The sequence below is a fragment of the Apium graveolens genome, chromosome 3 (assembly GCF_009905375.1).
Source record: "Apium graveolens cultivar Ventura chromosome 3, ASM990537v1, whole genome shotgun sequence".
NCBI lineage: Eukaryota > Viridiplantae > Streptophyta > Magnoliopsida > Apiales > Apiaceae > Apium > Apium graveolens.
In genome coordinates, this window is record NC_133649.1 from 43,290,626 (window position 1) to 43,300,714 (window position 10,089).

Here is a 10,089-nt window from a genome sequence, read left to right on the forward strand (position 1 = left end):
TTCCTGAATTTAAGGGCTCGTGACCTTTTCAGATCCCAAGGTGATTTCCTTCAACTGCTCCTTGACTTCTTTCTTACCTGGATTAGCTTCTATATCACTAGGAAGAGTTCCTGGTTGACGGTTCAACAAAGCATTGGCAATTTTCCCTATTTGATTCTCCAGAGTCTTGATAGAAACGGTTTGGCTTTTGCACATAAGCCTCAACTCCTCCAATTTAGATTTTTTATTAGTAGATTGATCGGCACTTCCATGCGGTTGTTGTTGAAGTTGGAGTTGTTGTCTTGGTGCATACTGTTGTTGAAAACCAGGAGGATTGAATTGCTTTACTCCAAACTATTGATAAGGTTGTTGCACCGCATTCTGGATTGACGCTCCAGCTAAAGTTAGGATGATTGCGGTTGTTAGGATGATAAGTGGCAGGAACAGGTTGCTGCGACCTCTGAAAGTTGCTCTCATACTGAGCTGATTCACTAGATATAGCACACTGCTCCGTCTCATGCGCACCATCACAAAGCTCACATATACTAATGATCTGATTAACTCCATAATTAGCCAAAGAATCCACTTTCAACGTTAACGCCTTTAGCTGAGTAGATATAGCAGTAACTGTATCCACCTCCAGAATTCCTGCTACCTTGCCTTGAGGCAGTCTCTGAGTTGGGTTCTGATATTCATTAGTAGCCATCAATTCAATTAGCTCATAAGCTTCATCAGAGTTCTTAGCCCATAAGGCTCCACCTGATGCTACATCGAGCATGGGTCTTGACTGTGCTCCCAAACCGCTATAGAAGCAATTAATGATCATCCAATCAGGAATTCCATGATGAGGACACTTCTAAGCATCTCCTTATAGCGCTCCCAAGACTCACACAAAGATTATCCCGATTGCTGCGCAAATTGAGTAAGAGCGTTCCTGTTGCAGTTGTCTTCACCATAGGGAATAATTTAGTAAGAAACTTCTGAGCAAGATTCTCCCAAGTAGTGATAGAACCTAGTGGTAGAGAATGCAACCAGCACTTAGCTTTATCCCTCAGAGAGAATGGAAAAAGCCTCAGTGACACAGCATCTTCGGAAACATTGTTGAACTTGAAAGTGTCGCAGATCTCGATGAAATCTCTAATGTGCATGTTGGGATCTTCTGTTGGAGAACCCCCAAACTGGACTGAATTATGCACCATCTGAATCGTGTTAGACTTGATTTCAAAGATATTAGCCATGATGGATGGTCTAACAATGCTAGACTGAATGTCATTGATCTTCGGTTGAAAATAATCCATCAAAGTCTTCGGATTCGCTGTTGGTTCCCCCATTGCAATAATAGCTTCTTTTTCAACTTTCTCAACTTCTTCAAAAACTTCTTCAACTACTTCAACTTCGTTCAGTGTTTCCTTATGAGATTGAGAACGTGTTCGCATACACGCTCTCTAGAGTACCTGAAACACAAACAAAGTAAACAAGTAAGTAAAATATCCGAGTGAGTGAACTTTAACGACTACTGATGTCAAGCACATAAATTAGATTTAACACCGATATCCCTGTAAGCGGCTCCAAAAACTTGTTCGCACTAAAACACACGCGAAAATATACGCAAGCGCACGTGATCACAAGTAGTATAAGATATAAGTCAAGTTCGTTCCCACAGGGATCGGTTTAGGTTAAGTTCAGATTATGCACTTATGCAACAATGTATGGCTATCGTTCAATGCTAAAGCAATAATAAATTGAGTTTTGATTAATAAGAGATTATACTAAATAACATTAACTAAGAGAATTAAAAGTGATTTACTTATATGAGAACAAATATGAGATTCTAACTTCATTAAATACTTCATTCAAAGATTATGTTTTTTACCCTTGGCATGTGATGGTGATAACAACTAATCGGATAACACAAAATTAGTATATGCCAACTTTCGTTGTACGTATACCCTACTACTAAGCATCCACAATTAAGATAGAAGATAGCATACACCAATTATGCTTAGTCCCTATATGTCTATAAAGATTGAAAACATAATAGTTTAAGAGCAAGTTATCTATCGTGATTACATAGGGTGAATAAGATGGTTAAACTTACCCATGAATTATGCATGTTAATTCATACGTAAACCTATACTAGCATGACAAGTTCTAAACCTCTATATCCACTTTCGCTTTAAAAGATATTAAAAAACAATCTTAGATGTTAGTTACGCATCAAAGATGAATAAGCACAACCAAACTAGGAAATTATAATTCGCCACACACAAAGGATTATAAAACAATTAACTATTAAAATCCATAAATAAATATGTTTGAACCTCATGACAATGATTAGTTCATAATCGAACTCATCGTCACCATGGGTTCCAATGAAAACATGATAAAAAAATAATATAAGAGTGCTAGGGTTCAAAAACAGATCGAAAAAAAGTATCCAAAGTATCAATTATATTGAAGAATATAAAAGTCTTCTTCTTCGTAGCCGTCTTGTGCTCTCTAGGTCTTTGTAATTCTCTCCCTGGTCTCCTCGTTATTAAAAACATCTTATTATAGGTTTATATAGCTTATGGACGACATGGGCCCTCAAAATCTTCGAATGCAAGTCAAATCAGGATTCTGTCAAAAGGACGTGGCGCGGCCGCCCCAACCCCCATGCGGGCACGCGTGTCTTCTGTCAATCTAGCACGGCCGCCTCGCCTTCTGCGCGGGCGCGCCGTGCTTCTGTCCCTTGACTTCATTTCTTGTTTCTTCTGTATCTTGAGTTCCGTCTGTCAGAATTTGGTGATCCAATAGTCTACGTGAAGCTATCGAGATGATCTTCAACATGAGAATGGTCTTGACTTCATATTTTGATCTCCTTTCATAATATTCCCTTGAAAAGCTCATTTATTCATCCAATTAATGCCTGTAATACAAAAACACAAAAACATATCAAAAATACCAATAACTTGAGTCCAAAACACCAACTTAAGCCCATAATAAAGTGTTCCAAGTAGATATAAAATCCACTTATCAAATATAGGCTTTTCAGACTGCTTCTTTAAGAGAGCTTCATACTTTGCTTCCAGTTCCAAGTAATCTTTATCCTTCTTCACCTTTTTGGGCTTTCTGCATTCAGTAGCAAAGTGACCCAATTCATCACAATTGAAGCACCTTATCTTTGATCTGTCCATAGATCCATTTTTGTAGACACCTTTGCAAGCTGAATTGTACTGAGCTTTTAGTTTTCAATTATTGTTGTTGGAAGATTGTCCCTTGCTTTTGAAAAACCTTGGCTTCTTGACTCTTATGTTGGAAAATTTCCTAGCCAAGTAAGCCATGGATTGATCCATTTCATCTAGCTCATCCAAGGTATAATATTCATCTTCCTCCAGCTCCAATACAACTTGCTTTTGAGGTCCTTTGTTCTTTTGTTCCATAGCTTGAATAACTGGAACTTGATCATCTTGCTCATCTTCACTTTCTTCTCTATCATTCACAATCAAAACACTTGAACCATTAATAACATGACCATGGTATGATTTCAATGACTTTCTTTGCAGTATTTCAAGTTCATAAGTTTTCAAGATTTCATATAGAACTTCCAAAGTTATTCTGCTTAAATCCATTCCTTCTCTAATAGCTGATATTTTCTGTTCAAGATGGTTAGTAAGAGCTAGCAGAAACTTTAGGTTAACCTCCTCAGCTTCATAATATTTATCATGTAGCTGCAAGTCATTTATCAATTTATTGAACCTTTCAAAAACTTCAGTAATTCCTTCTTTTGGTTTAGCTATAAACCCCTCATACTAAGAAACCAGAATCCTCCTTTGGTTTGACCTAACCTCCTATGTTCATTCACATAAGATCTCTATTTTCTCCCAGATCTGTTTGGTTGTGTCATAGTTGACAATGTTTTTGTATATTATATTATCAAGTGACTCTATTAAGATCAACTATAAGCCACTATCCAGAAAGACTATTTCTTTTTTAGTTTCATTATATTCTGAAGGATCTTTAGGAGCATAATGTGTTGGAATGACCATGTCTCCATCTGTAGATTCCTCAACTCTTACCATGGGGGTGAAAGACCTATTCTTGAGGATCTGAATGTATAAAAGATTGGCCATCCTGATAGATAGCAACATTTTCTTTTCCCATAGTGTATAGTTAGATCTGTCAAAGGTAGGGATTTTGATACTGCTAAGCTTCTGTGTATTCATTCTTCCAAGATCTTTAATCTGTTTGCTTTCATATTTTGCTCTGATTCCACTTGTTGGGTAATGAATACAACACAGAAGGGGGGGTGAATGTGTTTTGGACAATTTTAATGGCTTTTTGATTATCTTAAACTAGATGAACAGAGCAGATAAGAAATGTAACAATATTATGTTAACTGAACTAAAGACAATATACACAATATTTCAAAACTCACTTAATTTTATATAAAAAACAAGCTAATGTTTTGCTACAAATTTATGGGTTCTTGGTATGTTAAGAACTCAGCTTCTCTCTTGAGAGTTACAAGATTTTTCTAGATCTATTTGTTACTACTAAAACAAAGCATCCAGTGTTTACTTTATAGAACAGTAAATACTGGTTTTATACATCATGCAATAACATTTACTAAACCCTACTTTTAGGTTAACTAAAACTTTCTATTTCTAGCTTAGAGTATCTTTGCAAATCGTGCATGTCTGTGACTTTACTTTGTCAGTTAATCTTGGCCTTTGATCTTGTACTCTTCAAGCTGCTTTTTGTAGACTTTTCAAATCAGTGATTGATTTGTTTGTTGATTGATAATCTTGGATATTTAACTGATCTGCATTTTGTACTTGAGTTTTACATCGAGATCTCCAGTTTGTTATATAGAGAACTCGACATCTTGATAAGTATAATGGCTTATCGAGATCTCTTATTACTCTATAGTTGTTTTGATTTATCGAAGTCTCTGAGTTCTCTATAAGTGAATTTTGCTTGTCGAGGTCTCCAATCTTTATGTCTTCATTTTGGCTTATCGATATCTCTGAGTTCTCTAATGAAGAAATGACATGTCGATATCTCAGAGATCTCTAGTGATAATTTGACTTATCGATATCTCAGAGATCTCTAGTGATATTTTGACTTATCGATATCTCAGAGATCTCTAGTAATATTTTGACTTATCGATATCTCCAATCTTCATGTCTTCATTTTGGATTATCGATATCTCTAAGACTTCTCTAAAAGCTTTTCTTGACTTCTCGATAAGTCTGTTTGGAGTTCTCGAATGACTTCTCTATAAGACTTAATCTGTGACTTGTAGATTTCTTGACTTAGAATGTTTTTCCCAAAACAGATTTATTCAACTCCAAGCTTCTTCATATTGTCTCTGAGGCATGATCTTCATGATCTTCTTCCAGAGTTTATTCTTAGGCTTGAGACTGTTAAAAGAAAAATATTCCAGTCTAATATATTTACATTTTTACAGACTTAAGTGATATAATACAGAATGCAAACTTAGATTATCATACAACTTACTTAGGGCTGTCAATTTTGACTTATTCTTGTTAAAGCACAGGCATGTCTTGCACAACAAGATTGGACTGGGGGATTTTTCTGTGAACAAATTCAAGCTAAGGAATAAACTCTAGAAGAAGATCAAGTCATGATCATGCCTCAGAGAAAAGATGTAAAAGCTTGGAGTTGAATGAAGTTATTCTATGAAAAATGTTCTAAGTCAAGATATCGACAAGTCACAGATTGAGTTATATCGAGAAATCATTCGAAAAGTCCAAATGGCTTATAGAGAAGTCTCAGAGATATCAACAAGTCAAATGACGATGTAGAGAACTGGAGATATTGACAAGTCATTTCTACATGTAGAGAACTCAAAGTTATCGACAAGTCAAATGAAGATGTGAAGAATTGGAGATATCGACAAGTCAATTTCTCATATAGAGATCCCATAGATATCGATAAGTCAAATTGTGTATATAGAGATCTCAGAGATATCGATAAGTCATTTCTACATGTAGAGATCTTAGACATATCGACAAGTCATTTCACATGCAAGGAATTAGAGACCTCGACAAGTCAAATATACCTATAGAGAACTCAGAGATCTCGTCAAGTCATTCTACTTATCGAGATGTCACTTATCTATAAACAAATTGGAGATCTCGAAATACTTCTTAAATTCAGAATGCAGACAAGTTAGAGATTCAATATTATCAGTCAATAAACAATTCATTCACTGAATTAAAAAGTCTACAAAGTAGTTTGAAGAATACAAGATCAAGGGCCAAGATTAACTGGACAAAGGGTGGTCACAGACCTGCTAGATTCTGCACAGATTTTCTAAGCCAGAAATGAAAATAGAAAAAGGTTGCTTTAGAAAATGGTTCGGTACATTTTAGTGCAAGTTTTGTAAACCCGTGTTGCAAGTCTATAAAGCATGCATGGGTCCTTAGTTCAGAAGTAATAAAACAGATCTAGAATTTCTTGTATTCTCTCAAGATAAAAGCTGATATTTTATTTTATAAGAACACAAAATTTGTAGCAAGATAAACTTAATTAATAGAATTAAGTGGGTTTTTGATATTGTGTGTTTGTGTTATTTCTGCTTACTTCAATATCTTTGCAAATTACTAACTGCTTTGTTCACCAAAATCCAAACAAGTTTTAAAATACAAAATTATTCAAGAAACACATTCACCCCCCTGTGTTATATTCTCAATATCTAACAGCATGCATCATAATACATAATATGATCGTTGAAGACGAGAGGGACACATATGCCACTCAATTTGGTCCGCAGCCAAATTATGATGATGCAACAAATGGCTTATCAGAACCAAACTTAGTGAAGAACCTTTTATCCCGTATGAAATATATATTCAAAATAGTATACAGATGCGTGATAAAAGGTTACATCGTCAGCTACAAAATGACTTGGTTGAGCATATCCTGCAGTTCCATAATAATCGTTAATTTTTTTATTGTAACATTTAAATTTAATATTTTCTCGTGTAACATTTTTATTTAATGTTTTTAAATAATATGGTGGATTTTATTTACAGATTTTTTATTTTAATCAAAATTTTAAAACTTTAATCACTTTTTTATTATTATAATTTATTTTAGAATTTAAAATTAAAAGGTAAATCATTTTATTAGTAAATTGAATGAATAATATTCTACCGAATTGTACCTAAATTAAGATTAGTAAAATAAGTATTATAGGACTAACAAAGTCTAAAAAAATTACATTGAAAGCGTAAAATGGGCTCTTACGTTGGATGCATTCATCCGGTATTTATTTTAACGCCCCTTTTACTTATGTAACCTAGAGATGGGGTCAGAATATTAAAAAATCGGTCCCCGGCGCTAGGCATGCTCTTATACCCTAAACTCGTTCATCAATCTTGAGTTTCATATTTATAGGTAAAACCGATGATTTGAAAATTGATGCAGGTTGATGTAGGGGGCAGGGAATGTGAACAAATCGGTTTAGATTTTACATTAGTTTCTCTTTTGCAAATGCGGTACATGTGTTGTGATGGTTCATGATATTCCATTTTAAATTCTAAAATTATTTTCTCTCATCCTTCAATATATAATAGCCCAAAATGGGTAAAAAAATTATTAAGACATTTTATTCATGAGAAATGACGTAAGCCCCCTGTATGTACTATAGTTAAAAAATATTTTTGGTGATAATCGAAGCAGAATGTACCCATTAGTTCTTATAGTAAAATACCACCATGACAATATGCCTTTTATGTTATTAATCAAACACTTAATATGTGTGTGTCACTACTTGCTAAAGAGTAAAATTTCAGTTCCCAATTATAATTCATGAAATAACAATTTTAGGCATATTTTTCCTATAGGGACCTGATCAAGTAGAAACAACATTATAATAGAAACATAGAAACAATCTCCTCCCATTAAAATTTAACCAAGCACCCTCCTTTTTTAGCGACCCAGCCCCAACACTCTCCCTTTTTTTATCTACCGGGATATATATACATAATATATACAACATGTACATACAAAACAAATCAGCTACTCCTCCATTTTAATTTCAATCAGTAATTCATCATAATTAAATGTAAAATAACCAAAATTTTAACATAAATCGTCAATTTACACACAATATTCGCAAACTCTTCTTAGATTATACTAAAACCACAATTTTATGATTATGCCTCCTGAACCAAAGCATGTCAGTTAAGTGCGGTTAATATTGGTTCACGTGGTTTGCAGGCTATCGCGTGAGCCCGTGTGGTTTACCCAGTGCGCACCCGAAGGGTAGCAGTTGCGGGTTTCCTACGATACAAAAAATCATTATTTTATATTATAAAAATTATTAAAATATCGGGTTAACGTTGAAATCACTAATTTATCTTACATAAATCACTAACACCTGCTATAAAAATCACCAATTTATATGGTAAAAATAACTAAAAAGTGATACAGAGTTATTACATATTTTACACAACATTTATAACACTACCGCTGTCACGCCCCCAACTTAAAAAGCAAATTAAATATAGCTATTACAAAATTTTAAAAGAGATAACACAACCAAATCCAAGATCTTACAGTTTAGGGTTTGGAACAGCCCAACACTACCAACTATTACATCTGATTTTGAATACCGAGTCCTCACACAAACTACTATCACTTATTCTACCTGAGCTCAAACATAAGCATCAACATCACAGGTCTTACGGGCAGTCTGCTTGAATCTAACCATAGCTGCTAGCTGTAATATCAGGGTAAAGCAAGGAGTGAGCCAAATGCTCAACAAGTGCTAACAGTACGACACAAAACATAAATCGAGATATACATTAAAGAATGACAATGGAAAGACATAACCAATGGTAACGAGAGATAAAACTGTGTGAGATGGCATCATTTTGCTTGTATCAAAACAATTTTAAAATTATGTCTTAATCGAAATCATTTTATGACGCTACGGATTACAGCCGGTGATCAGCCGCGAAGTAATCCCGAACCTCGCTGGGTTCTAATACATTAACGGGAATCCCTAGGCAACTTTTAAGCCTAATATAAGTGTGGAAAGGACTCGTGTCTCAGTCCAGATCCACTATTCAAGGAAAATATTTATCCCCTTTTGGGACTGAAAACCCACATTTTATTTATTCCAAAAACTGATGCCGAATTATAACAAAATCTCTTTTAACAGTAAACATTTTTATTAAGGGAATATAGATCAACTCGAAACACGGGAAATATGGTACTAAATCTCAGGGCCATGATTCACAAAACTATACTCTATTAAAGTAACTGAATGGTTTTCATATCTCAAAGATTTAGACAAGGGAATTCAGTGAGGCGATCGGATATTATAAAAGGGTAATGCCAAATTGGGCTTTAAGCAATGGTTTCTTATCAAGGTTCAAGTGTTGGATCATCAAGAAGGTAGGCTTCATGAATACTAAGGGTGTTAGGGTATGCAGAAATGATCTTTAACTCAGGATATATCAGAATTGTCAAGCTTTAGGATAAGAAAGAGGGTATCAATCAATGAGGAATCACGTTGGTAAGTATCTGACTATCAGAGTTCAAGGTAAGGTTCTATAGGGGTTCAAGTTTCAGGGTGAGATATTAATACTTAGGAATCATTAGCATGTTAATCAAGAGGATCAATCAAGTATTATAACAACTCTTTATTTTATCATGGCATTCAACTATCATGAAAAGACTTTTGAACTACTTGCAATACGTACTCGAGGGTTCATGGCATCTCTATATAATTCAAAGATAAACATAAGATACGCTTGATTTAATATATCAAATGACACAGGATAGTTGTAGCAATGTATGAACTATTAGCAGTAAATACGAAGGTCAAGTTAAATCACTTGCTTTGAGAAAGGCTGGTCTGGTCTGACTGGTAGGAGCAACTGGAGCTTCACTCGACCTTTATGGCAAGTTTTCCCTCGTCTCGAGATCCTACATAATAATAATAATCCTCATTATAATATATTCTTACCATCTTAACCTATTTACAACTTGAAATTAAATACGGATGGCACTTAGGCCTATACGCACTTAATTTTATATTCACTTTTAAATTACAAAAGTACACACATAGCCACATATTCACATATCATA

At 34.6% G+C, this 10,089-nt stretch overlaps 1 non-coding gene across 1 annotated transcript; it reads left to right on the forward strand.

Moving 5' to 3' along the window:
- The first annotated feature begins 815 nt into the window (after positions 1-815).
- On the forward strand, positions 816-921 carry LOC141716040 (small nucleolar RNA R71). The gene has a single exon (XR_012572773.1). It is a non-coding gene; the product is annotated as a small nucleolar RNA R71 (small nucleolar RNA).
- Positions 922-10,089: the final 9,168 nt, after the last annotated feature.